The sequence below is a fragment of the Chiloscyllium punctatum genome, chromosome 44 (assembly GCF_047496795.1).
Source record: "Chiloscyllium punctatum isolate Juve2018m chromosome 44, sChiPun1.3, whole genome shotgun sequence".
Lineage (NCBI taxonomy): Eukaryota > Metazoa > Chordata > Chondrichthyes > Orectolobiformes > Hemiscylliidae > Chiloscyllium > Chiloscyllium punctatum.
In genome coordinates, this window is record NC_092782.1 from 36,768,166 (window position 1) to 36,792,204 (window position 24,039).

Sequence of the window (24,039 nt, forward strand, 5' to 3'; positions counted from 1 at the left end):
AGCAGTCTAAGGTACTGGATTAAGGGTCCTGTCTCTTAGAATAGAATAGAACAGTAATTTATTGTCACTTGTATTTTTGCAAAATAAAATACAATGAAAAGTGTTTAAGTCACCATTCTCTGACACTATTTTAATAAAAGAAATTATATATTTTAAAAAATTAAGACAAAGTGCAGTTCAATTCAATTCACTGCTCCGTGGCTGCTGAGGTCAAGGAGAGCCAACACTGAAGCCACCACAAGGAATCTGAGGCTGGGCTGGACCCACCACGATGCCGAAGGAGCCATCACAAGGAATCCTGTGCCACTGGAATCCAGGACCCAGACCCACATCTTTGCCGTAGCCCCTTGCCAAGCAGCTTACCACATCATATATCTTACCAGGACATGGACGCAATGACCATGAGGAACAGCCAGATCCACACCACATTCTCCACTGCAGCAGCCTCTCAAAACTTCCTTCTGCCCTTGAAACAGGCAAAAGAAGGGAAAATAAGTTTTGATATTAGAAAATAATAATAATTTTTAAAAAGGATACAGCAGGCCTGGTGGTCAGAAGCAAATGGGCCAGAAGAACACACTTCCTACCCTGCCACTGCCATCTTGCAAAAATCTTTGGAGATGTGAATTTGGATCCCAGCGCTATTGAATTATTTGGGGTGTCTGAGTGGTTAGTAGTGTTGCCTCACAGTGCCAGGGACCTGGTTCAACTCCAGCTTTGTGTGACTGCCTGTATGGAATGTTTGCATACTCCTTGTGCCTGTGTGAGCTTCCGTTGGGTGCTCTGGTTTCCTCCCACAGTGTGAAGATGAGCAGGTTAGGTGGATTGGCCACGGTTATTGCTCTGTAACATCCACGGTTGTGCAGGCTAGGTGGGCGAGCCATGGTTAATGTGGGGTTACAGGGAGAGGGTGGAGATTTGGGATGTTCTTCAGTGGGTCAATGTAGACTTGATGGACTGAATGGCATCAATCTGCACAGTAGGGATTCTGTGAGTATCAGATTTGGCAATCATTTTTAAAGGTGGTTATAAGAAGTTGGCTCCATCCTCAAAACTGGCCCCACTTCAGTTCAAAATGATCACGATGGCCAATTTCCTCTGATTGCATTATTCACATAGGCTTTCAAATTAATTTTTATAAGCAGCATTGATATTAAGTACATTTGAAAAGCCTTTATGTATGAAAAATACTTTGTGTTCATATTCAGTGTATATCAATTCAACTAATAATGTCCAATATGGATTTTAAAAAATTGTTTAAAACCAGATCGTTTACAGCTGGAAGACTGGGCACTTCATTTTGAGTGCCCAGGCTTCGAGCTGTAAACAATCTGATTGAAGTAGTTACTTTTTGTCAAAACTGCAGCAGGTTATCATTTTTAAATACATCACTTAATTGTTTTTAGTACAAACAATAAAGAAAATGTACGTTATTTTGCAGTGACTGATTCCTGTAGGAATTTACATTCATCATAAAGCATAGTTTTGGCAGAAACTAGATCCATAATGTTGCTGAGGAAAACAACACCCTTGTTGCCAATTATACCCAATACAGAAGCAACATACTTTAATGCACGGCTGTTATACATGTATGTCACTTCAAATTGTAGCTGAATTAAAAATTAAATATTTGCACAATGTTGAAAAATAGTACTGAGACATACATTTAAAATTATTGCAAAAATAAGTTGTTTTCCTTTGAATATTTCCTGAAAATTGAGTCTTTTTTTAAGACTAAGCAAATTTCTGTGGTTGTATATGTGATGTCAAGACATGGTGCTGCAGCAGAATACAGGTTGACTTTATTTTGCAAACAGTTGGAATGTGTGATGGAAATGTAACATTAAATGTGCCATGAAAAATATGAAGTTCTCGACAAAGAACTTCTCGGGTTTCCTAGGAAACCAATCTTGCATGGAGGAAATGGCTTTGTATAAAGCAAAGAATTCTGCCTCAGGTAATATTTCTATTTATAAAACTGATGGTACAATAAAGAATCTGAAAATCATTCGGGCTCTGCACTGCTCAATATAGAATTTTATTTGGAATCTTTAATTAATGGGCTGATGTATTTATCAAAGGAGACAATAATTTCATGTGAACAGATTAAAAGTTCTCACCTATTTAGTTTAAAAGCCTGTTGGATTCCTAAATACAAAATGTTAGGATACAATATACAGAAAGAGGTTGTATAATACTACCTTCTCAGCTAAGCAGTCCCATACAGAGCTATAGAATTCTATTAATGACAACCTTCCACAGGAAAGGGAATATATGACTATAATAAGTACATTAAGTCATTGGGCTGAATTCAGTCTGGATTAAGAAAAACCTGCTCTGTGCACTTTCACAGTTTGCAGAATGGATACCCATTAGTGACTTTATGGGGGTTTATTGTCTCTTCATTTGGTTTATTATTGTCACACTTTAGGAAAGATGTGGAAGCTTTGGAGAGGGGGCAGAGGAGATTTACCAGGATGTTGCCTGGAATGGAGAATAGGTCGTACGAGGATAGGTTGAGAGTGCTAGTCCTTTTCTCATTGGAACGGCGAAGGATGAGGGGTGACTTGATAGAAGTTTATAAGATGATCATAGGAATAGATAGACAATCAGAAACTTTTACCCTGGGTACAACAGAGTGTTACAAGGGGACATAAATTTAAGGTGAAGGGTGGAAGGTATAGGGGGGATGTCAGGGGTAGGTTTTTTACCCAGAGAGTGGTGGGGGCATGGAATCCGCTGCCTGTGGAAGTGGCAGAGTCAGAATCATTGGTGACCTTTAAGCGGCAATTGGATAGGTACATGGATGGGTGCTTAAGCTCGGACAAATGTTCAGCAGAACATCGTGGGCAGAAGGGCCTGTTCTGTGCTGTATTGTTCTATGTTCTATGTTCTATGTACCTAAGTGCAGTGAATAGCTGGGTTTTGTGTGCAGTTCAGGCAGATCATAACATACAAAGATCAAAGGGTGATTGAACAGAGCAAGGAATAAAAGGTTACGGCTGCAAAGAAGGTACACAAAAAGCAAGATCAACATTACATTTGAAATTTGAGCAGTCCATTCAAAAGTCTAATAACAGCAGGCAAGACGCTGTTCTGGAACCTGTTGGTACGTGTGTTTAAGCTTTTGTATCTTCTGCCTGACAGAAGAGGTTAGAAGAGATTAACTGGGATGGGAGGTATCTGATGATGTTGGCTGCTTTTCTGGGGCAAAGTGAGGACTGCAGATTCTGGAGATCAGAGCTGAAAAATGAGTTGCTGGAAAAGCGCAGCAGGTCAGGCAGCATATATGCTGCGCTCTTCCAGCAATACATTTTTCAGCTGCTTTTCTGGAGCATCAAGAAGTGTAGATGGCAGCAATGGATGGAAGGTTGCATTGTGTGATGGACTGGGCTGTGTTCACAACTTTCTGTAGTTGCTTACAGTCCTGGGCAGACCAGTTGCCATGCCAAACCATGATGCATCCAGCTAGAATGCTTTCTACGGTGCACCTGTAAAATTTGGTGAGAGTCCTATTGACATGCTGAATTTCCATAGCCTCCTTAGAAAGAAGAGGTGTTGTGGTGCCTTCCTGACCATCACATCAACATGGGATCACAGTGCATTTTGAGAGCTGTGAATGTTGTTAGAAGATCCGTATCAGTTCTCCAGTGCAACGACCCAGCTTTCAGCTTCCCAGAAAGACCCCTCAGCCATCATTGCCACAAACCCCCGTGCTATCATAACCTTTCATACATTTCCTGTTGCCACCCATACCTCCTCAGATTCCTTCTGCCACCACATGTCACTTTATATTCCCCCATATGCCAGCATAATGCAACCTTACATTCCCCATGCTACCGCTAGGCCCCACCATTTATTCTCCATATCCACTCACCCAGTATGAATTATGTACACCTCTCAAAAGCCCCACAATAGCACTGAGAATTATTCCAAAATCATTGGCAAAACATGAAATCTTTGACAATCCAAGGATGCATTGAATTCAAACTCAGTTTCATTGATACTTGACCAAACATTCCCAAAGGGAAGAAAGGTCGAAATCCGATAAGTGCATATTATATTTGTAAACAAGTCAAAACATCAAAGACATAATCTGTTACTAATAGGCTCATAAAAGCTTCAGAGTCTAGATTAGAGTTGTGCTGGAAAAGCACAGCAGGTCAGGCAGCATCCAAGGAGTAGGAAAGTCAACAGTTCGGGCAAAAGGTCTTCGTCAGGACTGAAGGCAGGGAGCCTCCCGGCTGGAGAGATAAATGGGAGGGGTGAGGCTGGTGAGAAGGTAACAAAGAGTACAATAGGTGGATGGGGGTGGAGATGAAGGTGGTAGGTCAGAGAGGAGGGTGGAGTGGATAGGTGAGAAGGAAGATTGGCAGGTAGGACAGGTCATGAGGATGGTGCTGAGCTGGAAAGTTGGAACTGGGGTAAGGTAGGGGGAGGGGAAACGAGGAAACTGGTGAAGTCCACATTGATGACCTGGGTTTGAAGTGTTCCGTGGCGGAAGATGAGGCGTTCTTCCTCCAGGTGTCAGGTGGTGACGGAGTGGCTGTGGAGGAGGCCCAGGACCTGCATGTCCTCAGCAGATTGGGAGGGGGAGTTGAAATATTGGGCCATGGGGCGGTGGGGTTGATTGGTGCAGGTGTCCCAGAGATGTTTCATAAAGTGCTCTGCAAGAAGATGTCCAGTCTCCCCAGTGTAGAGGAGACTGCATTTGGGAGCAACGGTTACAATAAATTACATTGGTGGATGTGCAGGTGAAACTTTGATGGATGTGGAAAGCTCCTTTGGGGCATTGGATGGAGGTGAGGGGGGAGGTGTGGGCGCAAGTTTTGCAATTCCGGCGGTGGCAGGGGAAGGTGCCAGGATGGGAAGGTGGGTTGGTGGGGGGTCGGGGGGTGGGTGGCGTGAACCTGACCAGGTACTCACGGAGGGAACAGTCTTTGCCAAAGACAAAAGGGGTGGGGAGGGAAATATATCCCTGGTGGTGGGGTATGTTTGGAGGTGGTGGAAAAGTTGGCAAATGATGCGGTTTATGCGAAGGTTGGTTGAGTAGAATAGAGAACTGGGGTGGGGGGGGGGTGGTTCTGTCCTTGTTGTGGTTGGAGGGGTAGGGTTTGAGGGCGGAGGTGCAGGATGTGGATGAGATGAGTTGAAGAGCATCTTCAACCACGTGGGAAGGGAAATTGCGTTTTTTTTAAAGAAGGAGGCTATCTAGTGTGTTCTGTGGTGGAACAGGTCCTCCTCGGAACAGATACGGCAGACGCGAAGGAATTGGGAATACGGGATAGTATTTTTGCAGGAGGTAGGGTGGGAAGAGGTATAATTCAGGTAGCTGTAGGAGTCGGTGGGTGCATAAAAAATGTCAGTGTCAAGTCGGTCGTCATTGATGGAGATGGAGCAGTCCAGGAAGAGGAAGGAGATGTCAGAGATGGTCCAGGTAAATTTAAGGTTGGGGTGGAATGTGTTAGTGAAGTTGATGAACTGCTCAACCTCCTCGCGGGAGCACGAGGTGGCACCAATGCAGTCATCAATGTAGCGGAGGAAGAGGTGGGGATTGGTGCCAGTGTAACTACAGAAGATGGACTATTCTACGTAGCTGACAAAGAGACAGGCATAGCTGGGGCCCATACAGGTGCCCATGGCTACCCACCCCGTGGCCCAACATTTCAACTCCCCCTCCCACTCTGCTGAGGACACACAGGTCCTGGGCCTCCTCCACCACCGCTCCCTCACCACCTGATGCCTGGAGGAAGAACGCCTCATCTTCCACCTCAGAACACTTCAACCCCAGGGCATCAATATGAACTTCACCAGTTCCATCATTTCCCCTCCCCCCACCTTAACCCAGTTCCAACCTTCCAGCTCAGCACCATCCTCATGACCTGTCCTACCTGCCAATCTTCCTTCCCACCTATCTGCTCCACCCTCCTCTCTGACCTATCACCTTCATCCCATCCCCATCCACCTATTGTACTCTTTGCTACCTTCTTCCCCAGCCCCACCACCTCCCATTTACCTCTCCACCCTGGAGACTCCCTGCCTTCAGTCCTGATGAAGGGCTTTTGCCAGAAACCTCGATTTTCCTACTCCTTGGATGCTGCCTGACCTGCTGTGCTTTCCCAGCACCACTCTAATCTAGACTCTGATTTCCAGCATCTGCAGTCCCCACTTTTGCCTCATAAACGCTTCAGTACTTCTTTGATCAATAAGATCATCTGCTGAGCTGAAGTCTTTGTAACCTAGCTAAGCATTCATAACAGAATAGCTGTCATAAGGGAAGCTTCTAGCTCCACTGACAGAACAGATATCTATTTCTACTTCAGAGCAAAATGACTGTAAATATATGATGGGGGAGTGGGTACACATCTTTTCTCCAAACTACATAAGTATGACTTTTTTAAAAAGCAGATCTGTCATTCCAACTAAGAGCATAAAACATGATGGCAGAGGATGCTTTTTTGTTGCACTTTATGTACACTATGGTCCTTTTACCACTGAAAAAGTACCACAATGAATGTGAATAATTACATAAGGCTGGTTAATACAATGCTGAAAATGTGTTGCTGGAAAAGCGCAGCAGGTCAGGCAGCATCCAAGGAGCAGGAGAATCGACGTTTCGGGCATGAGCCCTTCTTCAGGAATCCTGAAGAAGGGCTGATGCCCAAAATGTCGATTCTCCTGCTCCTTGGATGCTGCCTGTTCTGCTGCGCTTTTCCAGCAACACATTTTCAGCTCTGATCTCCAGCATCTGCAGTCCTCACTTTCTCCTGGTTAATACAACGGTCAAATTAATGTTCGGGACTGATCTGTGATGAATTCTTGCATTAACTAACATATCTACATTATAACAACATCTAATAATGATATTTGAAGGTGTCAAAATATTATATATAAATCTTTTAAGGCTGTTCCTGATCCCTCAGCAGAATTTCCATATTTTTGCACAAACTTTAAAAATCTGAAGTACTTCCAATGGACTTTCAAAACCTTACATCACCAGAGAAAAATAGTATGTGGGTGGAGATCCAATTTTTGTCTCCCAGTCAGAATGGGGAATTTGGCCTCAATGGGGGTGTGTTTGTCATACCAGACTTTTCCAACCAATAGGTAGGGTCAGGAATAACGAGAAAGTTTTGAAACAGTCATTTTCCTATTTCAGTCCATATTCAGAGATAGGGAAACATTAAAAAAATCTGTTTATATCATCCATTAAAATTTCAACCATACAGTCAGAGTCGTTGAATCATTACAGCTTGGTAAGAGGTCACACAAGCCAGCTCCCTATAGAGCAATCAAGCCAATCTCATCTCCCAGCTTTATCTGAAAGCACCCAAACAATTTATGTTTGGAACTAATGATCTTTGTTGCCATCATTCGCTGTGTGAATAAGTTCACTTGAATTTGCACTTCTTTAAAGTTATTGTTCAAGTTCCTGCACAAATCCATTTGTGATTATGCAAACATAAAATGTTCCCCGAACCAGTGCAATCAGTCAGAATAATAGACAATTATCTTTTATTTTAAAATATTAATTGATGCATTTGAGTCATAACCAAGTGCAGTTTCAATACAATAGCAAAAATGTTTGATCACAAAAATAAGCATTTTACTAAGAATGTCTAGTTCTCCACCAGATTTTAAATATGTGTAGAGAACTTTAAAAGTGTGCTTCATTGATGTAGGTTTGAAAAATATGGCGCTGGAAAAACACAGCAGGCCAGACAGCATCCGAGGACCAGGAGAATCGATGTTTCGGGCATAGCCCTTCTTCAGGAATGAGGCTGGTGTGCCAAGTGGGCTGAGATAAAAGGTAGGGGGGAGGAAATTTGGGGGAGAGGCGCTGGGAATACGATAGGTGGAAGGAGGTGAGGGTGAGGGTGATAGGCCGGAGAGGGGGCGGGAGCAGAGAGGTCGGGAAGAAGATTGCAGGTCAAGAGGGCGGTGCTGAATCCGAGGGTAGGGACTGAGATAAGGTGGGGGGAGGGGAAATGAGGAAGATGGAGAAATCTACATTCATCCCGTGTGGTTGGAGGGTTCCTAAGTGGAAGATGAGGCACTCTTCCTCCAGGTGTCATGTGGCCAGGATCTGGTGATGGAGGAGGCCAAAGGCCTGCATGTCATTGGCGGAGTGGGAGGGGAGCTAGTGGACCAATCAGTGGACCAAGAATCCTGGAGATGGATCTTGGGTTAGTTATCTGATATACAGTTTATACCAATTCCTTTCAAACATCCTCGCTCTTGTTTTGACAGTTCTGTTTTCCTATCGACACCCAACATTGTGTCTATCCTCTGCCAAAATTCAATAAGAAGGATACTTACATCATTCAAAGATTTGCTGTCTTTCTTTCATCTGTTCCTGTTGGGAAAATTTCTTCAATTTACTACCAGCTAGATCTGCTTTAAATTATCAATCTTTAATCCTTACAAAAGGAATGTTTTCATTTTCAATACCGTACCTCTAAGTACTTTCAAAAGAATTCCTGTTATTTTTTGGTTTTGCAAAACTAGCACATTCTGATATTAATTCATTCATTTTGACTTCTCATATTCAGAAATTAGTGCATCCATTTACCACTACCATCTCCAATGTTACATGGTTTACATGGCCTGGAATCTTGATGGCAAATTGTGACATGATAATGACACATTCCATCATTAATGTGCAAATCTATCCATGAATGCAGGGGATTACAAGGGATATTTGGTCTATTCAATTTTCTTGCTGGCTGATTTATGCATTCCACCCTTCACATAAATAGTGAACCTGATTTTCAATTCAAGGTCAGAAAGATCATTTTTGACCATTTTAAAATTCCCAATAGCTTATGCACTTCTAATGCAAAAGTATTCCTTTTCACAATTGTAAGGGGTGCCTTACATCCACCAAAGGTGTCCTGGGATCAGATCAAAAGAGTATCTTACATTTCCAGGAGAAACTCAATTGTTATGGGTGGCATGGTGGCTCAGTGGTTAGCACTGCTGCCGCACAGTGCCAAGGACCCAGGTTTGATTCCAGCCTCGGGCAACTGTCTGTGTGGGGTTTGCTTATTCTCCCTGTGTCTGTGTGGGTTTCCTCTGGGTGCTCCAATTTTGTCCCACAATCCAAAGATGTGCAGATTAGGTGAATTGGCCATTCTAAATTACCTACAGCATTCAGGGATGTGTAAGTTAGATGCATTAGTCAGGAAATGTAGAGTGATAGGGTAGGGGAATAATCTGGGTGGGTTACTCTTCAGAGGGTCGATGTGGACTTATTGGGCCAAATGACCTGTTCCACATTGTAAGGATTCTAAGATTTAAAACTGGCCACACAATTTGGATTTTCAATCGAGAGAGCAAGTTGGTTTGAGAGTTGGACTAGATGAACCATGACGAGCCAAAGTAACTTTCCAGTTCCCAATGCTAGTTTGCCAAAAAGACTACCTGACAATTTTGACTCCGTGTTCAAAGTTTAAAAAGAAAGATTAAAACAGATAACATTTCTCCTGCTCTCAACTCCCTACTTGCCTCAATCTCTATGCCCCATCCATGTCAACTTATGCTCCTGAAACTACCCCGTAGTCCTTCATACTTTCATGACAACCTGTATCTCTGCCCAGGACCTCTCATACACCTGGTGCCAATCATGCTCATCGACTCAACCTTCATGCCCCTACTCTAACTTGATCCTATCTATCTATCTTCAATGGTCCCTATACCCATCTTGCATGGCTCCTTACACCCTATAATGTACAATCATCCTCAGAGCCCTTTACAGCCCTATACCACTCAATGCCAAATTATTTCATTAATCCAGCTGTCTTTGCCTTTCGCTCATTGACAACTCACCTATTATCCAGACACCAATCAGAGGGTAGAAAATAAAGGTGCCACCAATTGGTTATGTCATTATTGAAAATGATGTACATCAAAAGAAATATTCAGTACAGTGAAACTGCTTCAATAAATCCTTTATGAAAACTGACATCTAATATTTCACTGAGGTGTTCAATGATTTATATAAACAATATAAATGGTTATAGAAAAAAGTAAAATCATCATAGTCTTACCAATAGGGCTCCTCTGTCATTAGAGAGAGAGATGACTGGTGATTGTTTAACTTGAGGATCACCACACTTCAGGCAAGGGGAAAGGTTGAGCAGGAGTATCCTTCATGGTAACCTCTGTAAGTGAAAGAATTGAACCCATGGTTTTGATATTATACTGTATTGCAAACTAACCATCCTAAAGAAAGTGAGGACTGCAGATGCTGAAGATCAGAATCGAGAGTGTGGTGCTGGAAAAGCACAGCTGATCAGGCAGCATCCGAGGAGCAGGAGAATCGACATTTTGGGCATAAATCATTCATCAGGAGTGAGGCTTGTGGGTCGAAGCTGAGATAATTGGGAGGAGGTTGGGGTTGGGGGCGGTAGCTGGGAAAGCGATAGGTGGATGAAGGTGAGGGAGAAGATGATAGGTCAGAGGGGGCAATGATGGACGGGTCTGGAGGGCGGTGCCAAGTTGGAGACTTGGGACTGGATAATGTGGGGAGAAGGGAAATGAGAAAGTTGTTGAAATCCACATTGATCCCATGTGGTTGCAGGGTCCCAAGGTGGAATATGAGGCATTCCTCCTCCAGGTGTAGCGTGGTAACAATTTGGCGGTGGGGGAGGCCCAGGACCTGTATGCCCTTGACGGAGTGGGAGGGGAAGTTGCATAAAGGCAGCAGTGTATATTATCCACTAGATCCACTGCAACAACTCGGCAGTGACCACATGGTCAATGAGGGAGAAAGAGAAAAGAAACCTACACTGCTAACTGACAAAGCAGTGACTCTACACAGTTACTGCCTTTGCTGTTTGAGTTCATGGACATCGGAGTGCGTCAAAGAAAATTTACCAAACAGCAAAATTTATAGCTGACCTTGGAGGAACCAGTGTGAGCAAGCTCACAACACAGGAACAGATAAGTGCATCGTTTTTAACGTGGAACTTTGCTGTAAGTCTACAGGAGTGAGTAGAGTGGGTTCTTTCTTGATTATATGTTTTATTGAGATGTGACTCTTGATTAAATTTTAAAAATGTAAATCATAATACTAAGTTAGCCTGAAGCATTGTTTTTTTCAAGCAAAAGGATGATTTATTTTCTGGGTCTGTAGATTGTGAAGGAGTAAAAATGGCCTTTAGTGGAATGATGTGGGAGAGTTTCCATGTTACTGATGATTATGTCTGCAGCAAGTGTCTTTGGTTGCAAATGCTATAAAATCGCATGGATCAGTTGGAGCAGCAGTAAGAGGCAATGAGGAATTTACACGAGCAAAGGGGTGTGATCAATGGTAGTTATAGGAAAAGAAAAAAAACCACAGATATAGTCAGGTAGATGGGTTAACTCCAGGAAATATAGGAGGGGTAGGCAGGTAGTGCAGGAGCCTTCTATGGCTATCCCCATTTCGAACAAGTGTGCTTCTTTTTAAAATATCGTGGGTGACGGATTCTCAGGGGAATGTATCACAAACAGCCAAGTTTCTGATATTGAGACTGGCTCTAATGCAATGAGGGGTATGTTAAGTTCCAAGAGATCAATTGTGCTAGAGGATTCTCTAGTCCGAGGCACAGACAGACATTTCTGCAGCCAGTAGCGAAAAATCAGAATGGTGCATTGCCCCCCTGGTGCCAGGATCAAGAATATCTCAGAGAGGGTGCAGAATGTTCTCAAGGGGGAGAGGGACCAGCAGCAGGTCATTGTACACATTGGAACCAACGACATAGGAAGGGAAAAGGATGAGATTCTGAAGGGAGAATACAGAAAGTTAGGCAGGAATTTAAAAAGGAGGTCCTCGAGGGTAGTAATATCAGAAATACTCCCGGTATTACAAGCTCGTGAGGGTTGGAATAGGAGGATAGAGAAAATGAATGCATGGCTGAGGAGCTGGTGCAAGGGAGAAGGGTTCGCATTTTTGGATCATTGGAATCTCTTCAGAGGAAGTAGCGACCTGTATATGAAGGACAGATTGCACCTGAATTGGAAAGGGTGTAATATACTGGCAGGGTGATTTGCTAGAACTGCTCGAGAGGATTTAAACTAGTAAGGTGGGGAAGTGGGACCCAGGGAAATAGTGAGCAAAGAAATCAATCTGAGACTGGGGCAGTTGGGAAAAGGAGTGAGTCAAACTGTCAGGGCAGCAGGAACAAAGCAGAGTACAAGGTAAGACTGATAAACTGCATTTACTTCAATGCAAGAGGCCGAACAGGGAAGGCAGATGAACTCAGGGCATGGTTAGGAGCATGGGACTGGGATATCATAACAATTACAGAAACATGGCTCAGGTATGGACAGGACTGGCTGCTTAATGTACTAAGATACAAAATGTTACAGGAAGGACAGAAAGGGGGGCAAGAAAGGATGGGGAGTGGCATTTTTAATAAGGGACAGCATTACTGCTGTACGAGGGAGGATATTCCTGAGAATAAATCCATGAAGTTATTTGGGCAGAACTGAGAAATAAGAAATGGATGATCACCTTAATAGTCAGCGGGAAATTGAGAAACAAATTTGTAAGGAGATCTCAGTAATCTGGAAGAATAATAGAGTGGTTATGGCAGGGGACATTAACTTTCCAAACATAGACTGGGACTGCCATAGTGTTTAGGGTTTAGATGGAGAGTAATTTGTTAATTGTGCACAAGAAAAGTTTCTGATTCAGTACGTGGATGTACCTACTAGAGAAGGTGCAAAACTTGACCTAATCTTGGAAAATATGGCAGGGCAGGTGACTGAGGTGTCAGTGGAGGAGTACTTTGGGGCCAGCAACCATAATTCTATTAGTTTTAAAATAATGGTGGAAAAGGATAGACCAGATCTAAAAGTTGAAGTTCTCAATTGGAGGAAGGCTAATTTTAACAGTATTTGGCAAGAACTTTCAAAAGCTGAATGGGGGCAGATGTTCATAGGTAAAGGGACGGCTGGAAAATGGGAAGTCTTCGAAAATGAAATAACGAGAGTCCAGTGACAGTATATTCCTGTTAGGGTTTAAAGAAACGCTGAAGAATTCCTGAAGAAGGGCTTATGCCCGAAATGTCGATTCTCCTGTTCCTTGGATGCTGCCTGACCTGCTGCGCTTTTCCAGCAACACATTTTCAGCTCTGATCTCCAGCATCTGCAGTCCTCACTTTCTCCTAGGGTTTGAAGAAAGGCTGGTAGGTGTATGGAAAACACGATGACTACAAAAATTGAGGGTTTGGTTAAGAAAAAAAAGGAAGCATATGTCAGGCACTGACAGGAGAGATTGAGTGAATCCTTAGAAGAGTATAAAGGCAGTAGGAGTATACTTAAGAGGAAAATCAGGAGGGCAAAAAGGGGACATGAGAGAGCTTTGGTAAATCAGGTTAAGGAGAATCTAAAGGGAGTTTATGATTACATTAAGGACAAAAGAGTACCAGGGAGAGAATAGAGCCCCTCAAAGATCAGCAAGGCAGCCTATGTGTGGAGCTGCAGGAGATGGGGGAGATACTAAATGAATATTTTGCATCAGTGTTTACTGTGGAGAAGGACATGGAAGATATAGAATGTGAGAAAATAGATGGCGACATCTTGAAAAATATCCACATTACAGAGGAGGAAGTGCTGGATGTCTTGAAACACATAAAAGTGGATAAATTTCCAGGACCTGATCAGGTGTACCCGAGAACTCTATGGGAAGCTAGGGAAATGATTGCTGGGCCCCTTGCTGAGGTGTTTGGATCATCAATAATCACAAAATAGGTGCCGGAAGACTGGAGGTTTGCTAACATGGTGCCACTATTTAAAAAAGATGGTAAGGAAAAGCCAGGGAGCTATAGCCTGACATCTGTGGTGGGCAAGTTGTTGGAGGGAATCCTGAAGGACAGGATGTACATGTATTTAGAAAGGCAACGACTGACTGAGGATAATCAGCATGGCTTTGTGCATGGGAAATCATGTCTCACAAACTTGATTGGAGTTTTTGAAGTAACAAAGAGGATTGATGAGGGCAGAGTGGTAGATATGATCTATATGGACTGCAGTAAGGCATTTGACAAGGTTCCCCATGGGAGGCTGGTGAGCAAGGTTAGATCTCATGGAATACAGAGAGAACTAGCCATTTGGATACAGAACTGGGTCAAAGGCAGAAGACAGAGGGTGGTGGTGGAGGGTTGCTTTTCAGACTGGAGGACTGTAACCAGTGGTGTGCACAATGATCAGTGCTGGGTCCACTGCTTTTCATCATTTATATAAATGATTTGGATGTGAGTATAAGAGGTATATTTGGTAAGTTCACTAATGACACCAAAATTGGAGGTGTAGTGGACAGCGAAGAAGGTTACCTCAGATTATAACGGGATCTTGATCAGATGGGCCAATGACCTGACAAGTGGCAGATTGAGTTTAATTTAGATCAATGTGACGTGCTGCATTTTGCAAAATCAAATCTGAGTTGGACTTATCCACTTAATTGTAAGGTCCTGGGGAGTGTTGCTGAACAAAGAGACCTTGGGATGCAGGTTCATAGCTCCTTGAAAGTGGAGTCACAGGTAGATAGGATCGCGAAGAAGGCATTTGGTATGCATTCATTTATTGGTCAGAGTATTGAGTACAGGAGTTGGGATGTCATGTTGCAGCTGTACAGGACATTGGTTAGGCCACTGTTGGAATATTGCATGCAATTCTGGTCTCCTTCCTATAGGAAGGATGTTGTGAAACATGAAAGAGTTCAGAAAAGATTTGCAAGGATGCTGCCTGGGTTGGAGGATTTGAGCTATAGGGCGAGTCTGAATAGGCTGGGATTGTTTTCCCTGGAGTGTTGGAGGCTGAGGGATGACCTTATAAAGTTTTATAAAATCATGAGGGGCATGGATAGGAAAAAAACACAAGGTCTTTTCTCTGGAGTGGGGGAGTCCACAACTGGCGGGAATAGGTTTAGGGGAGGGGAAAGATATAAAAGGGACCTCAGGGGCAACTTTTTCACACAGAGAGTGGTGTGTGTATGGAATGACTGCCAGAGGAAGTGATGGAGGCTGGTACAATTACAGCATTTAAGAGGCACCTGAATGGGTATATGAATAGGAAGGTTTTAGAGAGATATGAGCTAAGTGCTCGAAAAGGGACTAGATTAGGTTAGGATATCTTATCGGCATGAACGAGTTGGACAGAAGGATCTGTTTCCGAGCTGTACATCTCTATGACTCTATAACTCAGTGTCCTTAATCAGGACCTCACAAATTCACAACATTTTAGATGGAGAAGACAAGATACATAAGAATGCTACCACCTACAGTCCCCGTCCAAACCACATGTCATCCTAACTTGGAACTAGATCACCATTCTTAACTGAGTCAAAGCCTGGAGCTCCCTCCCTAATGGCCACTGGGGAGCCCTACTGCTGCAGCTCATGAAAGAAGCTCACTACAACATTCTCCAGAATAACTACAGATGGGGTAATAAGTACTGGTTTTAGCTAACAAAGCCCATAGTTCATGAATGAAAAAAATCAAAAGTACCCACGTATGTAGAAGAAAACATATAGTTCTATTACTATAATTCTATATTGCAGGCCACATTCTATTTCAAAAAGCACTCTCATAAATTCACACTTTGAGGCTCCAGAACTCCTTGACAGATTGACATTATTGACACATCAAGACAAGTTGGTCAGTTGCCAGGTGTTTCTGCACCATTTATGCACAATTTCACCACTGTTCAGAATTCCGATAAAGGGCATCTTAAACAGTATATCTTCCTGCTGAGATCCCTGATTCCTATGCTAAGACAATCAGACAGTGTGTCTCCAGACACGCACGTACAATGCCTGACACCTCGCCCTTACCCACATCCCCAAGGAGGCTGGGAACCATGTCTGCAGATATTCCTTGGCTTTCAAACGGGTATCCAAAAGAAATGCCTTGAGAACCAACCTGGTCTAATGTCCAAATTCTGGTTTTCACATTCCATGCCCTCAAAGATCCCATTTCTGTGGATGCATTGCTCACTTAAATGACCACATACATCTGTGAAACATGCATGTCTGAACTCCAGCCCATTCCTAATCCCATCCCTGAAACATAACTGATGTCAGCTTCAGAGTTGAAAATCACACAACACCAGATTATAGTCCAAATAAATCTGTTGGACTATAACCTGGTGTTGTGTGATTTTTAACTTTGTTCACCCCAGTCCAACACCGGAACCTCTACATCATCTTCAGAAGCAGTATTTGTGACTCCTGATGCTTTCCAGTACTTTCTGTCACAAGAGAAGAAAGGCTGACTTAAGAGAAAAAGCGACAAAAGGAAAAGTAAGAAAAAAAAACAATGTTCTAAAAGTTTACAGGAAAAATTTCCCATTTGCAGAAATAAGATGGAATTATTTGTGCACAGCATCTCTACTTTCTGGGCAGGTTGAGGAAAGCCCACCTCCCACCCCCCACCCTCACCATATTCTTACCCTGAGCTGCTGCGTCACTGCCTGATTCGGGAATTGCACCATCTCAGATCATAAGACCCTCCAATGGCTAGTGAGGACACCTGAGAAGATCATCAGGCATTACAGACATTTACACCACACACTACATCTGAAAGGCTAAGAGCATTGTGGGAGACCCCACACACACCTCACTCAAACTCTTCTCCCTCCTGCCAATTGGCAGAAGATACCAGAGCATTCAGTCTCTCACAGCCAGACTGTTTCTTCCCCAAGCCATCAGGCTCCTTAACGCTGTATGATCAGACTCTTTCCCATCTGAAATTCTTTGCATGACTTTGAATTGCTGCTAGAAAAATGTCTATTTATCATTCTTCTGTTACACTGTAACTTTGCATGTTTTGCACTTCTTATGCTTTATGCCGTTTCCAATTGTGTAGTTTGTGCTGTCCATGTAGCACCTTCAGTCCTGGAGGAACACTGTCTTATTTTTAGTGTATCAGTTGTGTAAGTTAGAATTGACAAATAAAAGCTACTCTCTCTCTCTTAAGTTGTTCCATTTCTAGACTTGAGAGATTGATTTGTATTGTATTAACAATAATCATATAATTAAATGGTACTTGCATTGCTAATTACCAGATTTTAATTTCTGCAGCAAGTTTAATTAAACAATTAATGTGCAAATCCAGCTAGTTCTTAAAATAAATGACATTGAAGGGCAAGATGCCATTTGCGTTAAGCAAATGGTGAAAGAATTTAAATTAAACAAGAGGTTTTGCAGATTTGCAATTTATAGCCTCTCTCTTAATCTCCTGAAGTTGCTGACCAATTCATACATTAACATCAATGTCAGTGACCAATCTCATGCCTGTTGATTTCTTCTCTTAACAGTTATTACTCCTAAACTCTTTTTCCATTACCCTAATCCTCCTTCTTAAATTTCCAATAGATTTAGATGTCAGAATCATCAAATTCCACCAGATTAATCAGACAACTGAAGGGCGAATGCTCCAAGCCCCATCATGCTCCAGATTTAGTTCCTTTTACATGCAGTCTGCCTTGCACGGTGTCTCCATGGTTAGCACTGTTGTTTCACAGCACCAAGAACCCAGGTTTAATTCCAGCCTTGGGTGACTGTGTGGAGGTTGCATGTTCTGTCTGTGTAGATTTGCTCTGGTTTCTTCCCATAGTCCAAAGATGTGTAGATTGGATAGGTTGACCATGTTAAATTGGGGCTTATGCCTGAAACATTGACTCTCCTGCTCCTTAGATGCTGCCTGACCTGCTGTGCTTTTCCAGCACCACACTTTTCAACCCATTGTGTCCAGGGTTGGGCAAGCTAGATGGATTAGCTATGGCAAATGTGGGGATAGGGTGAGGATGTGGGATGGTGGATGGAGGGTCAGTGCCAACTTGATGGGCTGAAAGGCCTCTATCAGCACTGTTGGGATTCTATGACATCACCTTTAAGGACTTCATATTCTGTGTGTTTAGTTTTCTGCCTACCAGTTAGTCTGATATTGGGTCGCAAGCTGTATACAAAGAAATTAGTTGCTTTACTGCAATATCTGCTTTTTAACTTATGATATGTCTTACTGCTTTAAACAAGCTAACTAATTATTCAACCACTATCATTCATATGACATGCTGAACAACATTAAAAATCATTGAGGTGATAAGATCAATTATGCTTAAACAATAATCAAACAGGAGAATCTATGAATGAAATGAACATCAACAGCCTTAAATCATGTTAAAGTGCACTAGACAGTCCTCAACGTTTTACTTGTTAATGGAGTCAGAGAGAATTCAACTTGGTGGTGAGAAAACAAATGCCTATCAAAAAATCAATTTAACTCATTTGAGAAAGGCAAGTGATCAGGTATGCGCCAGATCAAACAGCAAGCAGGGAAAGATGAAAGGCATATTGTGAGAATGTTCACAAAATTTCCCTCTTGTTGGTTCCCTTACCCACCTGCCACAGACCCAGTCTGGCAGTGATGTCTTTTGAGCAGTGGTGGTACCGAGTCACCCTTGGTGGGCATTAAAGATCTCTATCCAGAGTTCATTCTGCATGCTTTGCCACCCTCAGTGCTTCCTCCAAATGGTGTTCAACATGGAGGAGTCCTGCTTCATCAACTGATGTGAGGGAAGATGGATATACATACTAATTAGCAGGAGATTTCCATGCCATGTTTGACCTGGTGCCTTGAGACTTCATGGGACCTCGAGTGAACATTGAGCACTCTGAGGATGACTCACTCCCTCCTGACTGTATACTAATGCCACCAAATCTGCTGGGTCTGTTGTGCCAGTAGGACAGGACACACTGAGAGAAAGTGATGATATTGTCTGCAACATTGTGTGGTGGGTATGAGACCATGAGTATGACAATGTCAGGCTGTTGTTTGACTATCTTGTGAGACAGATTTCCCAATTTTGGCACTAGCCCCCAGATGTTGGTAAGGAGAACTTTGTAGGTTAACAGAGCTGAGTGTGCCACCAATTTTTCAGTGGCTTAGTCAATACCACATAATTTGTCCATTTTCATTCCTTTTCTGACATAACTGAATAGCTTGCTGGGCCATTGGGAGTCAGATGGCAGTTCAGGTTCAATTGCATTGCTATGGGTCTAGAGTTACATGTAGGGCAGGCAAGATAAGGATAGGAATCAGCTTCCTTCCTTAAAGGGCATTTGTGGACCAGATGGCTTTTTATGACAATTGAAAATGCTTTCAGATCCTCATTAGACAGTCACTTCCAGATTTATATCTGCTGTGGTGGGAACACTGGTCCCAGGACATTTCCTGGATTACTAATTCAGCAACAACATCGCTATGCCATCACCATCACCCCTCATGATCGTGATCGATGCTACAGTAATGCATGTCCTTTCTGTGAAGACATATTATTTCCTTGGCCAGTGGGATCCTTTCCAGCATGAGGCCAGCTCCTGGTTAGATCTTTGTGCTAAAGTTGAAAAAGCATGGGGTCTAAAATAAAGCTGAATGACCAAGATTCATGTTCCCAGAGGTCTCTAGTGAATTAAATCAGAAAATCAAATGTGTTCAGTAATTAATCAAAAGGGCCTGACTGTAAATTAAGTGATTTTTCTGCTGTGCCATGTATACAACATCACTATAAGAATGGTAATTGATTACAAAAACCAACATTTTAAGCTGTAATGCTGTGCTTTTGTAGAACTAAATCAGTCAACTTAACATCTTACACAGACATTTTTTTAGTGGCCCTCTTGTCCTCAATCTGTTAATTGAGTTGGAAATGAACATCATCAGTATATGCTTAGATGCCAATTTTCTCTCATACAATGGTAGTTGAATAAATGATGGAAAAATGTGGAATGGGTGAAAGTTGGTAGCCTGAAGATATTTTAAAGGATTTTTTAGATATAATTTTTAAAATATATTGTATAATATGTTGTTGTCACCTACAATTCAGAATTTGCTGCCATAACAGCCATCTGTAACTCTAAGGAAATTGGTGTATCAACTGAGGGGTGAATGGAATTGGGTAGAAAATGTTGGTGATACCATGATGTGGAATTGCTGGTGTTGGACTCGGGTGGGGCAAAGTTAAAAATCAGATGAAACCAGAGCTACCTAAATCTAAGAGCCATATGTTTCTAATGTGGACCCCAAGCCGACACATTTTGAGAGATTCATATCTCCTAATGCAACAGAAACTTTCAATAATTATTAACCGTGCCAGCAAAACATCAGCAACCAAACAGATTATTTTTCAGAGGGTCAATACAACGCTGAATGTCGTGGCCAAAATAGCGAGAAAACATACTACTTAAAAGAGAGCCAGTTCAGGGGATCGCCTTGGTGAGAGGGATGCTGATGCTAAAGTGCCTTTTGAAGCTACATAACTTATTATTTTATAAGGGCGCACATGTAAAATGCTGGGCATTTATTGGAGTCAAGTCACACTGACTTTGCAATCCTTGCACACTGATCACTATATGGACATTTAAATCACTCTTACAGAATTCCTTTGTTTAATTTTTAATGAAATAATTAACTTGACTTCAAAATAGCAATTTGCACATGAACACTTGCAAAGGCTAATCTTTCCAAAGTGTAGTTTCAAATGTGCAGCCGGTCATAGAGAGTTCACAAGAAGAGGGTGAGTTACAACAGAATTTCAACATCCTCCCATACTCAACCCAGTCAGAAGGTTGCACAAAATTTCCACACAGGTCTTTTCTTTCTTAGAGAACAGGGACTGATTTCTATTTTATTGCATGTTTCACTATCATTGTTGGTGTAATAAGATTTGAAGTTCTACTTCTCCACAGGCAGAAATGTTGCTAGCGTGATAAGTGATTTGCTGGCAATTGCTGCTGAAACTGTTTTCTGAAAAATGATATTAAAATCAACAATAGATTTAAAGGCTCCGATTTTAACCCAATTTCTGCCAAGTGGATATAGCTAAAATTACTCAGGTTAATTAATCATCTGACTGGCAGCTGATTGAAATTTAAATCTTAATATGACCAACTGAGAAGGTGACAAGGACACTTACTTAAAACCAGTGGGCTATTTTTTTTTCTAATATATGCATGCTGGGTGCAATCAAGTTTTTACTGTAGTTTGAACAGATTAGCCTGACAAGGAAACAGCAATCACCTTCTCATGAGATTAATCAAATGGGGAATTGGGTGGCAGTTTGGGACGTGAGAGAGTGGAAACAGCTCATTGTATTTTACTTTTCTGTTACTTTCCTCATGGGATAGATAGCAGGAAAGCCTCCCATATTATAAACTTGCACTGTCCTCACTGTGCGCAGTCTGAGGCCTTTTCTGGTTGAACCAAGCAATCATTTCAACCAATGATTTGGTCACGGGTAGGGGCTTCTGGCCTGTGCGATTTTCCAATGCTTGCTGCTATTTTTTCCCCCAGTGACATTTAAATGAAATCCAAGATTTTAAATACGACAGTCCTCACTTCTAATGCAGTCTATGATTTTTAAATTGAATTTGCTGCACACTCACTAAATATTGGTCTGAGTTAAAATCAAATGCTTCTTTGAGCCTAGAACAGGGAATATTTCCAAGAGGTCCAGGTAATCTCCTGGGGACCCAGATTTGAATCGAATTAAAAATCCGGAATTAGGGGTCTGGTGATGACCATGATGCCATTGTTAGGAAAAACCCTTTAGCACATAATATTTAGCAATAAAGTACAATTAATTTCTTGGTATTTTAACAAAAATGTAGCTTCTGCTCAAGCAGTCACCCATCTGCAAAAACAACCCTGAGCTCCAATTGCCTGTCACTTCAACACACCACCTTGTTGTGTTAGACTCTGTCTTAGACTTACTGCAGTGCTCCAGAGAAGCTCAGCATGAGCTGGAAGAACAGCATCTCATTTTACGCTTGGAAACTCCACAGCCTCTGGACTCAATATTGAATTCAACAATTTTAGGGCTTGAGGCACTTTCTCCATGTCCTTTGCCCAGCTTCCACACACCGGGCCTTATTATGACATGGTTTGCTATTATACACAAATCATTGTTAGCTCCTAATAGTGCCCATTAGCAACCACTCATTCTCCTAGGCTGACTGTTACCTACTCCTTTGTCTGCCAAACTGTGTTTCTCTCTCTTTTGGCTCTGTTTCCACATATTGTTTACTCTTTACACCAGCCCCCCCTCCTCCCCACATGCAGCCACCCCCCCCCCCCCATGCCCCCACCATCTTCTGCATAAAAATCAACTTTTCCCTAGCTACCATCAGTTCTAAAGAAGGGTTACAAGACCTGAAACATTAACTCTGATTTCTCTCCACAAATGCTGCCAGACTTGCTGAGCTTTTCCAGCAATTTCTGTTTTTGTTTTTGATTTCCAGCACCTGCAGTTCTTTCAGTTTTTATGGTCTTAACAAATTGTGATATGATTGCATTTCAAAAACTGCTGATAAAAGACGTGTCTGAAAAAGAATGGTTGACATAGTCATGATTAGATATTTATTAAAACAATGCCCAAAATTTGAAGCAGTATTTCTGAAAATCAGAGGATAGAAAAAGCAGCCTTCCAATTATGCACCAGTCATTGATTCACTTTAAAAAAATACTGTCTTCCTGGGAAGATCAGAACCACTTTGACTTGTATTACAAGAAAGTAGCCAGACAGCCATTTTCATTAGTCTGAACTGCAGAAATACAGAAACAGCAATACTTTTTGCACTTGCCTAAATTCCTGTACTTCATTGACTTGAATTTTAAGAGGAGCTCTGATACAGGGAAGATGATGGCTTAGTGATATTATCATTAGAATATTAATCGAGAGATCCAGGTAATCTCCTGGGGACCCAGATTTGAATCGAATTAAAAATCCAGAATTAGGAATCTGGTGATGACCATGATGCCATTGTTAGGAAAAACCCATCTCGTTCACTACAATCTTTTAGGAAAAGAAACTGCCATAATCACCTGGTTTGGCCCATACATGACTCCAGCTCCACTGTGGTGATTTACTCTTAACTGCCCTCTGGGCAATTAGGGATGGGCAATAAATGCTGGCCAAGTTTGTGACATCTCCATGAATAAATTGTTTAAAAAAAAAGCATGATACATGGTAGCAACTTTGAATAGTGAAAACTCCATGTTTGTGAAGATGGAGACAAAACCAATTGGCTTCATTGCATTTTCAAGTGTATCAAGTATTTCACAATGTTATAAAATATGGCTTACTGATCATTCAGTTCCACTGTCGAATTTGATAGCTGGGACTTTCATGAGCTGAAGTGGTTTTAAATTGCACCAAAACCACTTACTTAAAATTATCACAGGCATCACCTGGCCCAGAAAGGGAGACAAGATTCATGAAACCAATGTAGAATAAACAAAGGCTAGTCTGAGTTGCAAATAACATTTTACCCAAGGGTAATGTAACCAACCAGCATCCCAAACCATCCCCACAGTGGAAGTGTGAAGACAAAGAAACCACCCAACCCTATCATCCACATCTTCTATTTTGACTGACACCATTATGAGAATCCCCACATGTTGGTGATGGAAACATTGTCTACAATTACCTACAAACCTGGACAAATTGAACTCAGTAGATGAAATATACACATAAGCTCCTATTTCTAGAAGCTTTTTAGCAGAGCAGCTTACAAGTTAGATTATGAGGAAGGGTTGGACAGACTATGTTAGTATCCACTAAAGTTTGAAAGAGTAAAAGGTGATTTGATTGAAATAAATAAGACACTAAGGAGTGCTGACAGGGTGGATGTAGAAAGGAGGTAAGGAAGTGTTAGTGGGGTAGACAGAAGTGTGTTTACGATCCATTCAGCCATGATCTTGTTGAATGGTTGAACAGCAGAATGGGCTCCAGAGGCAAAATGCTCCTAATTCTGACATTCATATATTCAATTACTCAAATCTTCTCTAATTAAATCTTATTGCTACAGTAAAAAGTAATTTACATTTTTTCATTGGAGGTATGTATAGCCTCGTGCTAAAAACAATTTAAACACTTAGTGTGATCGCCTGAGATGCTTAGAAAGAGGGAAACTGGTTCACCCATTCTCAACTGATCATTATAAGCGTTAGGTATGATTTCTTTTATCCCAAGAAAACTATGATCAATTACATG

General features: G+C 42.0%; 1 long non-coding RNA gene across 1 annotated transcript; it reads right to left on the reverse strand.

Annotated features, from left to right (window-relative positions):
- Positions 1-377: 377 nt before the first annotated feature.
- On the reverse strand, positions 378-10,159 carry LOC140466643 (uncharacterized). Its single transcript, XR_011955243.1, has 3 exons — positions 10,050-10,159; positions 8,320-8,356; positions 378-466 (listed from the first exon to the last, which is right to left on the reverse strand). It is a non-coding gene; the product is annotated as an uncharacterized lncRNA (long non-coding RNA).
- Positions 10,160-24,039: the final 13,880 nt, after the last annotated feature.